Raw genomic sequence first — 17,917 nt, 5'->3', positions numbered from 1 at the left:
CCAAAGTGCCAAGCCACAGGGATTGAGAGTATGTATCGAAAGAGGTCTTCGACATATGAGAATCAGAGGATGCAATATTTGAATCCGAAACAATTTCCACGTAATTGACTTCGGCGGACTAAGCGGCATAACCTCACCCCAAGTATCAACAAGATCTAGTGCAAGTATGACCCAAGGATCAGATTTGATCGAGATCATGTTAACAGAGGCAACATGAGGAGGTGGGAGTGGAAAAATTCCCATTAAGGCAGAATCTTGGAAGAGACCTACCCCCACACTCTCACAGGGGGCACCAGTGTGCTTGACGTATGGAACATTTCCATCTAAGGAGGAAGAGGCAAAGAAAGACAGTTGGTCAACGGTGACGATCTTCCCCTGATGGGGAAAATGAATCATGTGAAATAAAGAGAAGGCCACGGCATGCATGGCATGGGTCCAACTCCGGCCAAGTAGAAGATTATAATTAAGATTGGCATCAACAATTTCTACTTTGACTTGCACTGTCTCGCCTTTCAGGGTGATGGCAAGGTTAGGTAGTACACCGAACAGGCGCGAATCGCGCCCATCGAAAGCTTCCAAAGTGTTCGGAGGTTGGTTCAGTGTAGAAGAACCAATAGCCTTCCAACATGTGGTCAACATGATGCAGGTGGAAGCACCTTCATCTATGACAGTCCGGTCGATGGTCTTCTCATTGATGATTACCTAAATAAGAAAGGAAATCTAATGTGGGATCCGCGGAACATGGTTCTCTAGATCAAAACATATCAAATTGGAATCGATGGGATCGATGCCCCCAATAGCTAACAACAAAGATTTCCGCTGTGATGGGCAGCTTTGGAGCACCTCGAGAGCCGACATGGCTGATAGCACCAGAACCAAATCCTCAACAATATTGTAGTGCTGAGCAGCTCAAACGTTGGGATTATATGATGATTTTCACAGCACACCTTGAGAGGGTGGCCTCATAGTGGAATCAAGGTTAGGGCACTCAATATGAAGAGGGCCAAAACTTAGGGTAGAAGAAGAAGGTGGCTTCTTTCTCTTTCCCAGCTACCGAAGCAGGAGTTTGATAGTCTTTCAATCTAGTAGCCACATTAATAGGCATACTCATCATGAACACTTGAGATCTGGAGGAAGCATATTAGGATTGGTCTACCATTTTGATCTGCTGAGAGGGAAATGGCTCTTTGAGGACAGCAGGGGTCCCTTTGAGCAGGCGACTAACTTCGAATCATCGGGGACAATCCTTAGTGTAGTGATATTCCTCACAAATGAGGCAGATATACTTAGGTTTCTGTTGTGAAGATTTTCCAGCAGATGATTTAGGAGGACCCTGTTTCGGGGCATCGGCTTTAGCTTTGCCTTTGCCTTTATTTTTTCCTTTCGAGGATTCGTCTACTGCGGTAGACTGGACAGTGTGGACCTCTGAGGTTTTACCAGGGCCAGGTGGATTCTGGGATGAACTATAAGGGACAACATTTTTGACCGACTTCTATTTGGAAGAAGTTTTAGCAGTGGTGTGGGATAATGAACCAATAACTCCATCAACGGGAGGTACAGCTGGTGACTTTGATGCTGCGAGATCAGATGATGGTTGTGGAGCATTGAATAATAACTTGTACAAAGTGCCAGATTGTAAGTAAACTAGATCCAAGTACTGGGCATGAGCGATGGCCTGCTCTTCAGTGACGCATCCACCCATAGCTATATCGCGAGCAATTTGGGATACGAATGATTTGGTGAACCATTTAGTGAGCAACTAATCAGCAATCTCAAATTTGATTAGGCGACGTCTACGTCTCCATTCATGAATGTGATCAGAGATGTGTGTTGCAGTATTTTGCTTAAGCGATGTGAGTAAATAGGTGCCACTTTCATAGTGAACCGGCAACTAAAATGTGTGAGGAAATCCATGGCTAAAGAGTTAAAGTCGTGGTAAGTACTTCAAGGTAGCTCGATGTACCACTTCGCTGTTGGGTTGTGTTATATTATTTCCACGTAGTTAACAAGGGGTTTGAGGGGCACTCGTAACCCCACTTTATGGGGTCCGGGGCAGCGCCCCGGAAAATTTTGGTTTTGGACCCTATGTTAGGTTGGGCAGACCCACCTATGGTTTTGTGCATGATTTTTGCACATGTTTTTTGGACGCGATGGTTTTCGGTCCATGGTATTGGATGCTTCGGAATGTATAAATATGTATTATAACATTGAAAGGAACACAATGAAAAATCAAGCTGGTAGTCCCGATTTTGGGATCCAGGAGAAAATCTCTGTGTATATGTGTTTTATGTGTGCTGCTCTCGCATTATTTTCTGTGTTTTAGAATTCATATGCAGGTAATTTCTGTACGGGGTTAAAACCTACATTTTCTATCAGTGCAAATTTGGCTTCAAGGGGACGCCTTTGTTGCTGAGGGGTTTCGCTCGGGCCTGTGGTAGACCCTGTTCAGTGGGAGATCTGCGAGATCGATTCTAGTGGTGAAAGAAGATGGCGAGCAGTGGAAAGATAGAGATCGAGAAATTTAATGGTCAGAGTTTTGAGTTGTGGAAACTCAAGATGGAGGATCTGTTGGTGGATAAAGATCAGTGGATCGTGGTAGATCTGAGTACTAAACCAACGGGAGTGTCCAATGAAGAATGGAAGAAGTTGGATCGGAAGGCAAAGAGCACAATACGATTATGTGTCTCAGATTCAGTATTGCTGAATGTATCAGGGGAAGCTACAGCAAAGGCTTTGTGGGACAAGTTAGGGACTTTGTACCAATCTAAGTCTCTGGTGAATAAACTGTTCCTGCGGAAAAAGTTGTATAACCTGAGGATGAAATATGGAGACTCGGTGACAGAGCATAGTGTGGTAAGTCAGTTAGCATCTGTTGATATTAAAATTTCAGATGAAGATAAGTGCATCAGTTTGTTGTGTTCTCTACGAGATTCATGGGATACTCTGGTTATTGCAATAGGTAGCAATGCAACTGCCTTGCAGTTTAATGAAATAGTCTCAGCCTTGCTGACGGAGGAGATGAGATGGAAAAGTATGGATAGCCAAAATGGTGATGCCTTGTCTGTATGAGGATAGTCCCAGAACAAAAACAAAAATAAGTCATCGAGTGGGAGATCTAAATCTAGAGGGAGATCTAAATATCCAGGAAAACCTGTAAAGGTGGTGTGCTGGAAATGCGGAAAGGAAGGCCACTTCAAAAGGGACTATAAATCTAAAGCTCCTAACAAAGGAAAGGGATCTGATGAGGCTCCTTCTGCAGAGGCGAAAACCACCTCAGATGAAGGTGGGGATGTGTAGTTGGCTTCTTCAAGTACACATGTAGATCATCAGGCATGGTTTATTGACTCAGGTGCATCCTTTCACTTCATTCCACATAGAGAGTGGTTCTGTGAGTATGAGAAATATGATGGTGGTGATGTCTTCTTGGGGGATGACAAGAAGGCTAGAATCATTGGTCATGGAAAAGTAAAGTTGAAGTTGCAAGGTGGAAGGGTTAGAACACTTCCGGGTGTTCTACATATTCCTGCATTAGCCAGAAATCTGATTTCTGTTAGTAAGCTGGATGATGCAGGTGTAAGAACAGTGTTCGAGAAGGATACCTACAAGATGGTTCGGGAAGCACTAGTATTGATGTGGGGAGTTCGGATTGGAACTCTGTACAAGTTGAAATGTAGCACTGTTGTTGATGGGTGCAACAGTTCCATGGTTCCTGAAAGTGGAGCAGAAAATCTGATGGTCTCTGGAGAAAAGACCATGTTTTGGCATCAAAGGCTTGGACATATTGGAGAGAAGGGCCTTCGAATTCTCCATGGTAAAGGTATGGTAGAAGGTATGAGTAATAGCTCTCTGGATTTTGATGTCTGTGAAAATTGTGTATACGGGAAGTAGAATCGGGTGAGTTCCCCTCTGGTGGTAAGAGGGCAAAACATATATTAGAGTTTGTGCACCGTGATGTGTTTGGACCTGTGAAGGTTCCATCACTAGGCAAGTCTGTGTACTATGTATCATTTATAGATGACATCTCAAGGAATACATGGATGTATTTCCTTAAGAAGAAATCTGAAGTCTTTGATAAGTTTAAAGAATTTAAAGCTCTAGTGGAAAACCAGACAAAGAAGAAGATAAAGGTGCTGAGGACAGATAATGGTGGAGAGTTTTGCAGTAAGGAATTTGAAGAATTCTACAAGAAGTGTGGTATAGCACGGCAGAAGAATACTCCATATACACCTCAGCAAAATGGAGTTGCAGAAAGAATGAACAAGACGTTGATGGAAAGGGAAAGAAGCATGCTCAGTGGTGCTGGGTTAGGACAGGAATTCTGGGCAGAGGCAGTGGATATTGCATGTTACCTGGTCAATAGGTCACCTTCATCAGCATTGGAGAATAAGACTCCATAAGAGGTATGGACTGGTAAGAAACCCTCTCTTTCACATCTGAGGGTATTTGGATGTGATGCATATGTACATATTCCAAAGGAGAAAAGAACAAAGTTGGATAGTAAATCTGAAAAGTGCATCTTTATTGGATATAAGGATGGTTTAAAGGGTTATAAGCTTTGGAACCCAGTAACAAGGAAGGTTATGTACGATAGAGATATGGTGTTCAGAGAGGTGAAAGATGTTATTAAACATGAAGTCCAACCAAAGGAACCTGAGAAGATAGAGTTTAAGCTAAAGGAGGAAGAATCAGACTCTACAGCAGACGAGGAATCAAAAGATGAAGAGCCACAAACTCCGGCTATGAGAAGATCAGTTCGAGAAAGAAGGCAGCCAGAAAGGTATAGTCCATCTGCTTTCTATTTGAATTTTTCTTTGTCTGTTACTGATGATGATCCAAAACTATGAAGGAAGTAGTGGATTCAGAGGATGGAAAACTCTGGAAAGAGGCCATGGTTGATGAAATGGCATCTTTGCACAAAAATTAGGCTTGGGATCTGGTGGAGTTTCGGCTGGAAGGAAACCCATTGGCAGCAAATGGGTGTTCAAAAAGAAGACAAATGCAGAAGGAAAAGTGGAGAAATACAAAGCTCGGTTGGTAGCAAAAGGTTATTCCCAAGTGTCGGGAATTGATTTTGGTGATATTTTTTCTCCTGTTGCCAAGGTAACTTCTATTAGATTACTTTTATCTGTTGCTGCTGCTTTTGATTTTGAGGTAGAACAGATGGATGTGAAGACAGCATTTCTTCACGGGGATCTGGAAGAGGAGATCTACATGAAGTAACCTGAAGGCTTTGCGGTGAAGGGTAAGAAAAAATTGGTATGTAAGTTAAAGAAGTCTCTATATGGGTTAAAACAGTCACCAAGGATGTGGTATCAGAAATTTGATACATTTATACGAGACTTGGCTTCACTAGAAGAAAAGCAGATCACTATCTGTATTTTAAATTAATTGGTGACCGTGTTATTTATCTAGTCTTGTATGTGGATGATATGTTGTTGGTTGGAAATGACAAAGAAGTTATCCAGGTTTGAAGACCCAATTGTCCTCCAAATTCGACATGAAAGATCTTGGTGCTGCAAACTATATTTTGGGCATGGAAATTAAAAGAGATCGGTCAAAGAGGAAGCTCAGGTTAAACCAGAGGAAGTATGTCGATAGAATATTGCAGAGGTTTAATATGCAGGACAGTAAACCGGTGAAGGTTCCTATTCCTGTAGATGTGAGGTTATCTGTTGAACAGTGTCCCAAGACGCAAGAAGAGGAAGAGGACACGTCCCGTGTTCCATATGCAAGTGCAGTCGGTAGCCTGATGTATGCAATGGTCTGTACTGGACTAGACATTGCACATGCAGTGGTAGTATTGAGCAGGTTTATGTCAAAACTAGGGAAGGAGCATTGGACAGCAGTAAAGCGGGTTTTCAGGTATTTGTGTGGCACTAGTGATTATGGTTTGTGCTACCAAGGAAGACAAGGATTGGAAAAAGTGTTGAATATTCATGGCTTTGTTGATGCACACTGGGTTGGAGATCTAGATCAGAGAAGATCTACAAGTGGGTATGTGTTTAACCTATTTGGAGGTGCAGTCAGTTGGATGAGTAAGAAATAATCTGTAGTGGCACTGTCAACTACAGAGGCAGAATGCATGGCAGCCACTCATGCAAGCAAGGAAGCAGTTTGGTTGCAGAGATTGTATTCAAGTATGGGGTTAGTACTGGAAGCTATAAGGATAGACTGTGACGGCCAAAATGAAATTTTCTTGGGAAAGAACCCTGCATATCATTCAAAGACAAAGCACATTGATGTTCAGTATCACTTTTTGATGGATATGATAAAAGACAAAAACGTGTTGCTGGTAAAGGTGGACACTTTGAAGAATATTGCAGATGCATTGACAAAATCTATGAGCTTTGAGAAGTTCTCTTGGTGTAGAGAGACAATGGACATTTCAGGGCTGGAAAAATGACTAAGCTCTCTTGTGGCCCCCTGTGGAAAGAAAACAACAAGTGGGATAATGTGGGGTTGTGTTATATTCTTTCCACGTAGTTAACAGGGGGTTTGAGGGGCACCCGTAACCCCACTTTATGGGGTCTAGGGCAGCGCCCCGGAAAATTTTGGTTTTGGACCCTATGTTAGGTTGGGCGGACCCACCTATGGTTTTGTGCATGATTTTCGCACATGTTTTTTGGATGCGATGTTTTTCGGTCCATGGTATTGGACACGATGGTTTTCGGTCCATGGTATTGGATGCTTCGAGCATGTATAAATATGTATTATAACATTGAAAGGAACATAATGAAAAATCAAGCTGGTAGTCCCAATTTTGGGATCCAAGAGAAAATCTCTGTGTATATGTGTTTTATGTGTTCTGCCCTCGCATTATTTTCTATGTTTTAGAATTCGTATGAAGGTAATTTCTATACGGGGTTAAAACCTACATTCGCTACAGCACCCGTGAGGGTTCGTTGGAAAAGACGGAGATGAATGGAATCGTACATGTACGAGTTTGACGAGCACTAGAGGTGATATGTCATCACATGGGCCTGAGGATCTTCTTTATCTTTCCCATCAAACTTTGGACAAGCAGTCGGTATCTTGGACAACACCAGAGGCCAGTACGGCGAATGAAGGATCGGATCATTCGTAAGGTGAGACACATCTGGCAACTCGAGTGTATCCAAGAAAGGCAATTGGGTGTTAAAAGGAATGGGAGGTCGATAAGCGAGCCCATAGGGAGGATCCCATCCATGCTGGTAAGGATTTTGACCCCACAGTGGGGGATTTTGGCCATTTGGCATCTGAGGCTACCCCCATTGCAGATTACCATGACCATAGGGAGGATTTTGACCTTGAATACCTTGGAACTATCCGGCCATAGGCTGCTGATAAGCAATGTACGATTAAAAGGTTGTTGAGCCTGTTGACCTAGGACATATGGATATGGGACCTATTGTCCTTGAACATACGGGTGATGAACCTGTTGTCCCTAAACAAGAGGGTTTTGGACCTGCTATCCTTGGGCATAAGGTTGATACACTTGTTGCCCTTGGACATAGGATTTTGTACCTGATTCCCTTGTCCAACAGGATCCTGGACCTGTTACCCAGGACATGAGGATTTTGAGCCTGTTTCTACAAGACTTAACCTTGACCCTACCCCTACAAGGGTTGACCTTGTTGATATGTATACAAGGGTTGTTGCTGCCCTGGTTGGTTTTGCTATTGCAAGGGTTGACCTTGTGGTTGCAAAATTTATCCCTGGGGATGCAGAGGTTGGCCCTGCGAGGACATGGGTACAGAGGTGTGTGGAGCATATTGCATATGTTGCTGCACTGCTTGCTGCAACTATTGCAATGGTTGACCATGCAGTTGTTGCAGTTGACCTTGTTGCGGGATCATTTTCCCTTGCTATTGCATGCAGAGCCCTTGCTGCAACAAAGGTTTCCCTTGTTGTTGTAGAGGTTGTCCTTGTTGCTGCAAGGGTACTTGAACAGTGCCCAGGAAATTGCTAAATTGAATTTGGCCATAGCCAGGCTGGATGTACTACCCAGATTGGAGGGTGTAAGGTTGATTAACCATTCCTTGAGAACCATATGGAACGTAAGGATTTTGGTATTAGACATAAGCCCCATAGGGCTGCAGATACTGAACATTGCTCGATCCAGTTGGACCAACAGGATTCTGAACCTGTCGATACTAGACATTGCTTGATCTAGTAGGGTCAGCACGGTTATGAATAATACCAAAAGAAGGATGGTTTATACCAATCTTGTGAGCTTGTGAGCTGCTCACATTAATGGCACCTAACACCACAGAAACAGTCAGGTTCTACCCCTCAAGCAGTGGCACAACCTGGCCACTAACTAGAGGGGTGGAGGAACTAACAAAGACATTCTTTGAAACTACCGGTTGTGCCTGACGAGTAACTAGGATTGACGATACAAGGGTATTCGGTATGGTGGGTTGCACCGAGATTGAGGAAACAGCCTGTTGGGAATTTTTGTTCGTCATGAACGAACCTGAAGTAGGCATGGCACCTGACGCCCAAATAGGGTTATGGTAAAGTGATGAGGCACTAGGTGTACCTGAAACCAATTGTGCCAAAGACACATAGTTAGGTGGAAAACTGGCAGGAATACCCCCTGAAAAGGGGAAACCATCAGGAGGAAAAGGCAATTCTTCCCCCTCAATAGTGTGAGGAGTAGAAACTTCGAACTCATCCGGAGATGTGACTAGAGCATCGCCTTCAGGTTCCATGTCTGAAAACAAACGACGACGAATGGCCGAACGAGTACGAGGGGATAGTTCCAAAGGAACACTTGGTTGGTCGTACAAACTATAAGGATGTTGCTGTGATATCACCACAGGGTCAAATAGAGGGTTCGGAGGGTAGATAACCAATCCAATCTGGCCGTCGGTGGTCGGCGAGTTCTCTAGAGTTTGAACAGGATTGTCTAGAGATTCCGGGCCAAGATCAATAGATGACCCAGTATCGAAAGTAGGTGGAGGATGAGATGAGAACGGTTGAATGTTAGAACAATTGCAAGTTCAACATCTTGGTCCTCGAGTGACTATGGTAACTCAGGAAACGGCTCCTCAAACAATCTTTCAGATGGAGGAGAGGAATAGGAAATGGGTGAACCAGGTATTTCAGCCACGATGACCTTGTCTTAGTCAACAGAACAATTAACTTCAAGGATTTAAAATATTCTTTTAAGGGAAACTCATGATTTGGTCTCAGAAAAAGGCTAACAGGGTGTTTTAGATCATGGGAAACCAATTATTAAGACACATAAAAGATGGGTGCTCTTTCATTTTTTAAGAGTCGAGAAAGAAACAAAGACGACTCTATCGCTTTTGATTGGAAACGAGCTCGAAAGGACAAGTGCTTGAATGATATTTTATGATTAATGAGTCAAAAATATCAAATGACTGCTTTGGATGATCTAGGTAAATAGGATTACCAGGCAACTATGAACTACAGAATACCTCCCGGCAAACCAAGAAGTACGACTAAGAAATCTCCCCGAATGCTGTGTTTAGTGTATCACGTTTGCAAGGTAGCCGACTCGGCTTCCTAAGGATAAAAGGATTGCAGCCTAGTGGGGTCTCCCGTTATATACTTGACGGTACGGGGAGCACAAATCCGTACTAGCGCTGTCTAATGCCGAAGCTAATGACAACTGCTAGGTTTAAAGATGTTGGAACACGTCTCTAGCCTAGACCTTCTAGATATGATCGTTAATGTCAAATGCGCCTTAGGTTAATTGAATTAATTTTAAATTTGATCTTGAGTTATGTTTCAATTTTCAGGTCTTAGTGATGCGACTCGAAAAACCTTAAATGCAACTAAATGAGACAAGACCCTTTCAATTCGATGAAATGCCTACACTAGAGAGGGTAGAAACTACTCAATCAAATGCAAACAATCAAGCAACTGAAAATGAAATGATCTTTCACTACCTTACTTTTTCAAAAAATAAACTAATGAAAAATGCATTCCAATTCCTAATTTCCTAAAAAGAACTTATCTATTAGTCCTTTCAAAAGCAAAAAAAATTCCCTTCCTTTTTCAAATTTCGATGCAATTCTAGTCTTCTAATGATGCAGGTTATAGTAACATAATGATGCAACAAGCTAGGATTTCATACTTTTTCATGAAACAACGAAACAAACTTTTCACATATAATCTTTCAGTGAAAAATTCCTTGAGACAATAAGCTCTTCAAGCAGATGAACACATGAAAAGAGAAACTCATTCAGACTAATGAAACACCGACTTTACCAAACACAAGACAAGCAACGTAATCCGTGCTGGAAAATAAATGTTTAGGTAAGAAAACGAAAACTTTTCAAACTTGTGTAAAAGAGGTCAAAGTCATAAAAGGACCAAAAACAAAATGCAAAGAGTGAGTACACCTACAACCTGACTTACTGAGTTCGCAAACTATTGAATGGACGACCAACTAGATGCCCTAGTGTCGCTGGCCACTCAATGACTCAATCAATCAAGTAAAAAGATGATAAGCCAACAAGCAAACAAAACCACATGAAAAGTAGCTTTCTAATCAGGGAGAAAACGGTCCAAAAAACCTACAGGGTCAAAATCACAAGAGCATAACACACTAGCCAAGATTGGGGTCAGGCCCTAATCTTCACTTACAGGCATCGGCGCGACTGCCTAATTGATAACAAGCGCCAGAGGCTAGTTGGCGCGATTGTTTCTCAGCAACTCGCATTGATCGGCGCGACTGTTATCGAATTAAGCGCACTGATCGAGGGAGCTAAGGAAAAAAATAAAAAATTTGAAACACGGACGATATCTGCTACTATGAATTTTAGACTCAGACCAGTAAGCAGGAGAAAAGAAACATAACCAAACGGAAAATGTGGAACTATAAAAGTTCTCACGAAATCATGAAATCCAAGACAAACAAAAGTATTGGGATCCTTAGTGGAGTTTCCAATTTGTGGTGAAGTAAAATTATAAGTGCGGACACAAACGAATTCATCTAGCTCGATGATGGGTCTAGCCACAATAGATACATTCTATGGAAGATTTCCTTAGGTTAGAACCAATTAAGAGGGCCTACCTCTTAGTCTGCTTATCCCGTTTTATGATGTCCTTGCTTGCTCGCTCCAACTATCTCTCACTTCCTTCTTTAAGTACCTAAAACAAGTAAACAACAGCAAACAACAAACGTGATAATAGACAAATTGTAATTCAACCTACCTAACAAGTCAAGAAACATTAAACCATGAACATGTAATATGACAAATCAAGTAGGAAATCAATCAATAGTAGCATATATTAATATCAAAGAGAGATTACAACCATTCGTCTTGATGTTGCAGTCCTCCTCTAACAAGACCAGGTTCCCACACACTTCTGCTAGTCTTCCATGATGGCCTCAATCAACAATAGTTTTAAGTCTCTTCCGTTTAGGCTTCACTCCAAACCAAATCACACTTCTCCCTCACACAACTAGATAGCTACAACTAGTAATAACTTGTTATCTACTCCAAATCAAAATAGCATTAGCACACCAATATCAACACTAGCTTGTGCTTGGGAAGAAGGAAGGTTTATATAGGATGAATGGATGGGAGATGGATCCTTTTCCCATGGGAGAAGGGCTTATCCCTTGAGGTAGTTCCATCATTATAGGGGAAAGGAGCCCAAACTGACATCCTCGACTCCATCCGGCCAAACCATTTACCATATTTCCGTTACGAAGCTTCTAGAGCTGCAAGCTTCAGCTCCTAATTTAAAAAGCTTTCGATAACAAGACTGTCGCGGCTAGAACACAGCTCAGTTGCTCTGGTCAACGCGAGGGATAGTGCTAATCTCTACACATCGACACGGGGGAGACAAAGGTCATTAGCGTCGGTCTTGTAAACTGGGCAAAATAGAAGTTTCAGGGGAAACAGTGCAAAAGGGAATTTATTTGCTCATGAAGAGGGACACAATGGGAGTTTCTTCATGAAGGCAAAGCATGCGGGGTTCACTATAGAGGTCCTCCAGGATCAAGGAAAGGGGAGTATAGGGACAGTGACAAAATGTTGTAATACCTTGGTATGGCGATATTATAATATCTCTTCAAAATTCGAAGTTTCCCCTCTCTTTTTCAAAGGATGAGCGAAGAAAATTGTGTCACTTAGCAAAAAGTTATGTTATTATAGGTGACACTTTATATCGTCGTGGGGTTGATTCCATCCTTAGACGTTGCTTAACCTTAAAAGAAGTTGAGTCAGTGCTGAATGATTTCCATAGTGGAGCTTGTGGTGGTCATCTATCTAGGCTTGCTACAGCCCAAGAAATCTTGTGTGTAGCCTATTTTTGGCCTTCAATTTTCAAAGATTGTGTTGAAGCAGTCAAAAAATGCCATCCTTGTCAGGTTTACACTTGGAAAGTGCGCGCTCATCTAACTCCACTTTTTCTTGTTATTATCATCGGTCTATTCACAAAGTGGGGCATTGATTTTACAGCTTGTAACCTGCCTTCGGAAAAGGATCATAGGTATATTATTGTAGCAGTGGACTACTTTACCAACTGGGCTAAAGCTATGCCCACTGTTGTGAATGATGGTGAAACAACAACCCTATTTATTTTCAACCAAGTCATTTCTCATTTCGGTATTACAAAAGATATTTTCAATGACCATGGCAGTCATTTCCAGAACAAGATGATGGTTGAATTGTCTCACAAGTTGTGTTTCTGGCAAGAGCATTCATCCCCTTACCATCCTCAAGCCAATGGTCAGGTGGAAGTTATGAATAAATCCCTGAAAGTTATCTTGCAAAGTACAATTAATAAGGTTTGATCCAATTGGCATATCATGTTATATCCTACACTTTCGGCATACCGGATGTCGATTAATACCGTTATGATTTTCACTCCTTTTCAACTAGTTTATGGTTTGGAATCGATATTCCCTATGGAATGTGAAATTCCTTCTCTTAAATTATCTATAGAACTTCCTCCAGTAACTTCTAGTATTGAAGAATGCCTCGTTCATTTGGAACATCTTGACAAGTAGCGTCGAGATGCTGCCACAATTAACAAAGGTCATAAAAAAAGAGTGAAAGTCCAATATGATAAGGTTGTGCACCCTAAGGTTTTCTCTAAAGGTGACCTTGTCTTGGTTTATGACCAAGAAAAAGATGCCTTGGGGGAAGGTAAGTTTAAACCCATGTGGTACGGTCCATTTATCATTAAAAAGGTCTTAAAAAGGGAGCTTACAATATGGTTGATTTTGACAGAAACAAGATGTTAGAGCCTAGAAATGGGCTCCAAATTAAAAAGTATTATGCCTACATTTATTCCTAGAATTTGCTTGGTTGTAGATATTGTATATATTTGTGCATATCTATCTATAGGTTTCATAGTGGTATCGATATTTGTGATCTTCTTTGGCAGGTATCAATGGATGATTTGGTATATATAGGGTTCGTCGATGGTGCTAGTCGACATACCCAGAATTTGTCTTCTATAGCATGGTTGATTTACTATCCATCTGGTTAGTTGTTGGTTTCAAGAGGCATATGTATCGGCCCTGCTTCAAATAATGTTGTTGAATATATTGTTGTGGTTAACCTACTATCTGAAGCAATATCTCTTGGTATTGATTCGTTAGTAGTATACTTGGATTCACAACTGGTGGTTTCTCAGTTAAACAACATCTATCGCATGAGAGATCCTTATTTATATCGCCAATTTCTGAGAGTGCATTTATTACAAAGATCATTTAATTTTATCACATTTATTCATATTCCACGATCAGAAAACTCATTTTTTGATTCCATAGCTAATCAAGCATTATATTGGCATATTAATCATTCATCACATTAAAAATAAAAAATAATCAAACATCATCTATATATATGATCATCACATCATGAAACTGTCTATATATAGATAGAATTTTTGTTCAAAATGTTATACAAAATCGGGACAAAATGTCCTACAAAATTAGGGCTTAAGCCCAATCATGCCTATCAAAATTTGGACATCTCTAATCTATATCTATGGGTCCAACCCCGGATGTGCATCTCGGAAGAAGACGATGGCATTAGCCACCCATCGGAAGAGCCGCACCCAATCTCATGGTACTCCTACCACACGTCTCTGCATAGCCTCTGGTAGATCCTCTATCGCTGCCATAGGTACATGGTGATTCAACCTCTCCAAGTTCCTTTGTATGGTATGGAGGAGTCTCTCCGTCTCAGTCGCGCCACTCTCTATGTCTCTTCCACGATGTCTATGCTTGGGCAGACCCTCAGGTATTAGTGGTCCCACATCTGTATCATGATCAAATAATTTTGTAAGAATATTTGTCTCGTCAAAAATAATTTCAATTCATAATTTTTTTGAATCCAAAAAAATCAAATAACTTTAAAAAACTTTAAAAAAATTACCTATGGCACCCCATATAGCATCTGGTGGGAGCACTAGATCTGGATCCCCTCTAAAGTCCATACTTGCATAGGGGTAGTCCTCAATGGCAATGACTTGTTGTTCCCACCAAAGGAAGAACTCATCATCAAAATTTGTTCTAGGGACCTCACCACCCCCTAGTCTCTTCATCAAATCAACCCATCTACCTATACATGGATCCCTCGGGCTGCTGATGGTAGAGAGAACTTTGGGTCGAAGCCCTGGTATCCTCTCAAAGAAGAAAGTGCAAAGGATGGTACCATACCCAAAATGTTTGGTATTACTCTTTTTTATAGAAGTGAGTTGCTTTTTCAAATTGATCAAGAGGGTTGTACACCAATCAAAGACTATGGTGAGGCAATCAACTGCTAGGCTCATTGTAACATGTGATGCTTGGTGCAATGAAGTTGAACCTGCTACCCTCACAATAGTAAAAAGGAGAATTCTGAGGGGTAGACTCTCCACATTCTTTATTGGGATTTGTGTCCCTACCTTCTCATTATCTCAGGGCAATATATGTGAATATAATCATCTACGCTAAGGCTGCCTTGGGTTTTCCCTTGCAAGTTAACTGGTTCTCCTCTTCGGGAAAGTCCAGTGATGAAGTAGATATCTTCTACTTCAATTCACAAGGGCATTTGATCAATCATAAAATCATCCTCTTCTGGATCCCAGTAATTCAAAAGCATCTCCAGCAACCTTGTGTTGGATTTGATATTAGGAATTTTGAAAATTTCTAATAGTCCACACCCTCCCAATGCATCTAGTGACAGTGGTTCATTCATTACTTCATTGTCTACTTCACTATGCTCTATTTCTTTCCATGTGATAGTCATCCTGCAATTCAAACATTTTCATCCATTAAAATTCATAATTTGAAATTTTTCATTGCGTACACGTTGTTCACTTCATACACAGTCGCATATAGGGCTTACTCATATGCAGCTTCAATATGCCCAACCCACGTACGCACAGAGAAAAAAACTAAAAACAAGATATCTACAGTAAAAATCTTGGAAAAAAATGTTTGAAATGTACATAAATTCATTAAAATATCGAATTTGTAGAATACATGGACGTTTGGTAACTATTCGGGCCAAGAAATAAGGTGGATTATGGTTGTTGGTCTTTGCTCCAGAGCTCCTTCTCTCAATTGTTCAAAACACAAATGAGGTTTGTTGGGCCAAAAGGTCTATTTATAACTTGTAATTTGAAAAACTTTTAAAAACCCACTTTTACAAAGTTTATCTTTTATTTTTACTAATTTTATAAATGTTGTGACCTTTTGGCATTGAGTTCCCTGATAGGTTGTCTTTCTGGTTAATTTGAAGACTTTGATTTTTTTTTACCGTTGACTCGTCATGGAAGGCATCGTTTTTCTTCACTGCCATATAGGTTAGGGAAGATCACTTTTCCATTGCATTATGCATTCTAGCCTCCATATTGCGATATGTTGCCTTAACGTCGACCCCATTGTGTTATGATTCTTAAAACCATTTTCACTTGTCGGCTTATAAAATCATGAGAGGATGGTAGAGACTTCCTTTACATGGGTTTCCTAGTTAGATCCTCACTGACATATGTTTCTCATGTTGAAAAGATTGAGTAGGCTCGAGAGTCTTCTTTAGTCTCGCCATGACTTTTTCAATGAAGCTCCATTCTCCTTCCTCTTTGTTGTCTTTCTGGCTCTATACCCTAGAGGCTCCCACATGTTGAGTTTTACTGTTGCATTGCATGTTGGCTATTTGTACCTTTTGGCCTTAAGTCGGCTTCACTTGGACTCGTGTACAAGCTACTTTTTGACCATGTCTTTTTTCAAAATACCCTTGCAATCACTTAGCCTCTGAAACTTGACACCTTTTGCCCGTGGAAAGAATATTCCTTTGAGTGTCATTGACCAGTTTCGTCACCTTGCATTGAGCATAAGAATGTTCCCCTCCCAGGAACTAGCGCATTTGTATTTGGACACTCGTTCTTTCCACTATACCATAGGCATTCTTTTATTCTTTTTCAGGATTTTCAAATATGAAAAAGACAAAAAATATATATATTCCAAAAAAGAGCGGGAACGGGACTTTACTTCCATATTTGATGGCAGCAAGATTCAGTTGTGTCACCCTTGAACAAAGCACTTAAAACGAGTCTTTCCTCCATCAGGATGGGCTTTAGTTTGACTTAGGAGAGCCATAACCTTGTTATTGAGTCAGTACTCCTCCGGTTGGTTATCTCTTCCAATCATATGGAGAGTTTGTTTATGCCTCCTACATGACAAACATATAAAAAGTTATCATATGTTTCCATTTAGTCATAGTTGAGTCATGATTTTGTTCAAGGGAAGTGAACCTGAGTCGACCTTTCTGCAATGTCTCTTGACTCATATTCATTCAGCCATACATGGTCTGTCAGAGTTATGTTCAGTATCACATCAACTATTTGGTCCTTTGCTCATGTTGGTTCGAGAAGGTCTCCATTGACTTCTTGTTGGCGGGTTTGATCTTATCAACTTCGACACATTGCTTAGAGAGTAGGCCTAGAGTCGCACCCTAGTCCTATTTCCATCTTTGATAGTCGCCCTTGTGCTCAACATCGATCAGTATTATGGGTCTTTGACTGAGTGGTTTCCCTTGTGTTTGATGTGAGCTTACATTATCACACATTGGGATTCGTGTAGTACCTTGGTTTCCATTTGACCCTATTGGTGGATTCCTTGCCTCTGTGTCATCTTTCATTATTGGTTGGTTCAGAGGGTTTCTTTTGTGCACTAGCCACATCTTTTGTATGCTAGAAACATGCTTCGGTTTGGTTACTTCATCTTTCTTCATCTGATTCCTTCCACATTATTGGCCTGCAGGTTACACTAGCATTTGATTGATGTAGGATTCCTTAATGCCTACCTTCCAGCAGATCTTTTCCCATCAACTCTAACTTATTTCTCAGGGCCTACCATTGCACTTGTGGGCTGAAGAATGCAACGCAGATGTTTATTTGCAGAACAGAATCCCTCATCAAATTCTCAGGATGAGTACACCTAAAGAATCTTTTCCGGGTAAGAAACCAAATGTGGCACACTTCATGATCTTTGGTTCATCATTCTATTGTCATGTTACCTGGGATGCACGAAAAAGCTAGAGCCAACAATTGAGTTGGGAATATTTGTGGGGCACAGTGATACACCTCACAACTATCAGGTATACCTTCCATCCAACAAGATGACAGTGGTTTGTAGAGATGTGAATTTCAATGAAGAGAAGGCCATGAGATGTCCCCTTGAGAGGGAGCTTTAGTTACATGAAAATGATGAGATTTTGGCTCTAAAGGAGGAACCTCAAGATGATGTGGAGTAGCCACACACAGAGGAGAAGAGAGTGAAAGCGCCCACTCATGCAGATACTTCTAGATATGGAAGGAAGCACACCAGAGAGGTTGATAGATTGATGCATGATGCTAGAGAGAATGTGGGAGCACCCACATCATAACGCAGGCAGAGGAGGTCACCAGATCGGTACACTAGCTACATGGCTCTAATGAGTGAGAGTGTAGAGGT

Source organism: Pinus tabuliformis, chromosome 2_1 (genome assembly GCF_031772625.1).
Source record: "Pinus tabuliformis cultivar Carrire ecotype Pingquan chromosome 2_1, CPIR1, whole genome shotgun sequence".
Taxonomy (NCBI): Eukaryota; Viridiplantae; Streptophyta; class Pinopsida; order Pinales; family Pinaceae; genus Pinus; species Pinus tabuliformis.
This window is presented reverse-complemented; position numbering follows the sequence as displayed.